The sequence below is a fragment of the Papaver somniferum genome, unplaced genomic scaffold (assembly GCF_003573695.1).
Source record: "Papaver somniferum cultivar HN1 unplaced genomic scaffold, ASM357369v1 unplaced-scaffold_26, whole genome shotgun sequence".
Lineage (NCBI taxonomy): Eukaryota > Viridiplantae > Streptophyta > Magnoliopsida > Ranunculales > Papaveraceae > Papaver > Papaver somniferum.
The window spans coordinates 134587-138199 of record NW_020636596.1 but is presented as its reverse complement, the minus strand read 5'-3'; the positions used below and the strand labels follow the sequence as shown (position 1 = coordinate 138199).

Sequence of the window (3613 nt, the reverse complement as noted above, 5' to 3'; positions counted from 1 at the left end):
TAAAAATTTCCCCGCTTAAAGCTCGCAAAGATCTCAAAGGACAACTAGGATCCAATGGCTACTGTACTACGCAGTGGACTTTGTTTTGCTACTTTTTGCGTGCAAAACACAGATATCTTCCGAACATCAGTATTAAAAAAGAGGTTTGCCATGTCATATGGGTGCACCTGCTTATCAATGACTATGGCTAACTGTGAACATATGTATAGACCCATGAACTCCTAAAACATCCTCCCTTTCTCTCCAACATGGGAAATTAATTTAGTGACCAAAGGAATTTATGATTTAGATTCAACTGTAGGCTCCATTCTCTTTAACAGTCAGACACTAAAACTGTATGAGCATATGGAAAACTTCAAGAAAATAAGAAGAAAGCAAAGGACAAAAAATTATAGCCCATGCACAATTAAAACCACCCAAATGAAATAGCTTGATAATGTGTCGATGCAACCAAGGTACAGTAAACATTGGAGCATACAAACCTCCAAAACTTGCACCATGTAATCATTAAAGCTTCTAACGTTATCCTTCTGAGCCTCCTGAATAGCTGTGAGCATGGTCATTTCATGAACCTGATATGCAAATCACATACAAAAACAACACGTTGTCAAGGAAGGTAGGGAGAGTATTTTCTACGGACAAAGATGCATGGGTATAGCATAACTCCAGAAGAATGTGCTAACTAATTTGAGATTATAGGAGCATGACAGAAAATAATTTAACTTACACTATTAAGTTCAGTAACTAGCAAGCAAGGAACACAAGTTCAAATTGGAACACTTTATTAGTGCTTCTTTTTCTGTTACATACAACCAGTTACCAATATCTGTAATTAAGGTTGTCTGTGGTATTCGTAATCGTTCATATATCCAAAGCTTCTAGACATTTATGAGATTAGGGCATATGACCAAGTAATTGTAAGTAGGCACACTAATAAGGAGGCATGAATGTTGTGAATAGTTGTCACCCAAGCAGATTTACTTTTCCAGCCTTTATTGAAGGCTCACTTCGAATTACCGAGATCTAATTGATCTCCACCTAAAATCCACAGAACTAAGTTGTTCCCTAGTCACATGTTCTCTGCTAGACATTTATGAGATTCGGGCATATGACCAAGTAATTGTAAGTGGGCACACTAATAAGGAGGCATGAAAGCTGTGAATAGTTGTCGCCCAAGCAGAGTTACTTTTCCAGCCTTTATTGAAGGCTCACTTCGAATTACCGAGATCTAATTGATTTTCACCTAAAATCCACAGAACTAAGTTGTTCCCTTGTCACATGTTCTCTGCTAGTGCTCGCACTACAAAAAATGGGGGGTTAGCTGATACCCCTATATTTCCCACAAACCATACTCACAAAAATGCACATAAGATTCTAGACTACCACATGGGAAATGTCTAAATGGTTCCATTTTAATTGTAAAACCATTCAATTTTAGAAAAAACACTTAGCAGGATTGACAGCAAAATACAACAGTAAGAACTTCAGTTAAAACTTGTAATGCGATCTAAAAATTGCAAGTGCTTGAGTTTGCAACAAAAAAAAAAAACTGAACAGTTCCAGGAAGCGATAGGAAATTTATTGACTAAAATGATGGGCACTGTACATTAAGTGGCACAAAAACTACCTGCTGCAAATACTCTTCGACACTTGTTGCCTCAGCGGGGAAGACATCCTCAAATTTTGTCTTCAAAAATACAAAAAGATAATTAGAGCGAGAAACATAATAAGAGTAAAGGAAAGATATATAACTGCCAATAGGTATATCAACCATCCTCCCCTTACAAAAACATAATGCATTGAAAAGTCAAAGGATAGGACACCAGTAAAAGCAGCAGTAATTTACATTCTGTTGGTGGAGGTAAAGATTGTTGAACGAGAAGATGGCATTTTCAGGGACCTATAGCACTACAAAGACTCATTTTACCTCTAGAGTCTTGTCAAACATCTAAAAATTATACTCGTTGTCCATCCACACATTCTAAATCATTCAGAAACTATAATATTCCGTACAGTTTCTCCTCGCATTACAGAAGCAAGCAAAGTTCAAAATCTCGTATTGTTAAGTATAAACAGTAAAAGTGGTTGCATAAGAGAGAAACTATGTTTGCTTTCAGAATTTCAGTTGTGAAATTCTGCTTCCATCGAAAGAACTCTTCTTGGTGAAATCATGTTTCTAACATTTGCTCATCTGCTGCTCAAAGGATCTTCAATATTCAAAGTATAATTTTCTGTCAAGAGAGTGATAGAAAGAAAAGGCAGAGGGAGAGGGTAAAGTCCTTTCCTGACTAACTAGGAACTGGACATGGTCAATCAAATCGAGCCAATTTGAACTGGAATTTCCAGGTAATGACCTAGCTACCAGTTATAACACATTAATGCAGAAATTTAATGTTCTAGGATACACATTTCTAACCCTAAAGCGACAATCAAAATCCAACAAAAGAAAATGGAGGATTACTAAACTCGTAAAAAAGCAAAATCCAAAGACCAGTTTCAAATGTCACCTTTAACTCAAAAGACTTGAGATCGCGTGCAAGTTGTTCGGCGCGCTAACAGCCTGTTTGACACAATTTACAAATGAACTCAGTTCTCCAAATAAGAATCAGCCCGCAATAGAAAAAAATCCAAGAAAATTGAAAAGAAACCTGGTGGCAGATTCTGCAGGAACTTCAGTTGGTACATTTAAGCTTCTTTGATAACGTTTCTAATAGATCTAAGTTTCTCTGCAGGTATAAAACAACTTTAGTGTTAGGGTTTTAAAAAAAAAATCTTATAAATCGTAGAAATTAATGACTGAAAAAGAAAAAACCTGTAAGGCAAGGCAGGGAACTGGGCAGATGGTTCGAGAAGTTTCGCAGAAGAATGAAGAAGATCAGTCCACTCGCCGTGTTTCTGTCTATCAGTTGTTGGAAAACGATTATTAAAAAATAATTTTTTAAAATTTTAATAAAAAATTATAATTTATTGTTTTATTTTGTGAATGAAACTTTTTAGTCCCACGTCGCGGAGTTTTCAATTTATAATAGTTTTAAGAAATTATATAAATCTTTTAGTCCCATGTCGGAGAGTTTTTCTTCTTAAATGTATTTGTCAATTATATAAACAAATTCACTATTTTTGTAAAATTTATGGGAAAGGGGTTGCTCTATATTTAAAGGGACCCTCAAGGGATTTTTTTTTTTATATTGTTTTCTCAAGCGTTCGAGATTTTCATTTATGGTTTTTTCGGAGTTGCCAAGCTCAAATTGAGCATCTACTACATATGCTAGTAGTAGGTGTATTAGGGTGTTTTATCTTGGAGATATTCGTCCTGTGAGGGCTATAGCATCACTCTTGAGTGTAGTCGGACGCTAATGTCTTAAGGGCAACGTGTTGAACATGTGACTCACTTTATTTTTTTCCAAAGTTTTGCCTTGTTGCTGTTGCGGAGATATGGGGAGCTCATTCGTTTCATCAAATCGATCACTTCCATTATAAAGGAGCTAAGTATCAATAACTTTTGCTTATTTGATTTTTTCTTGTTTTTGATTATTGCACCCAACAATCTTAAGACATTAGTATTTGTAATAATAAAAAATGGTTGGTTGGTTTGTGAATCATGGATGTTAAT

At 35.6% G+C, this 3613-nt stretch overlaps 1 long non-coding RNA gene across 1 annotated transcript; it reads right to left on the bottom strand.

The window, feature by feature from the left end:
- Positions 1-264: 264 nt before the first annotated feature.
- On the bottom strand, positions 265-2911 carry LOC113341227. Its single transcript, XR_003355833.1, has 5 exons — positions 2813-2911; positions 2649-2726; positions 2508-2560; positions 1628-1687; positions 265-572 (listed from the first exon to the last, which is right to left on the bottom strand). It is a non-coding gene; the product is annotated as an uncharacterized LOC113341227 (long non-coding RNA).
- Positions 2912-3613: the final 702 nt, after the last annotated feature.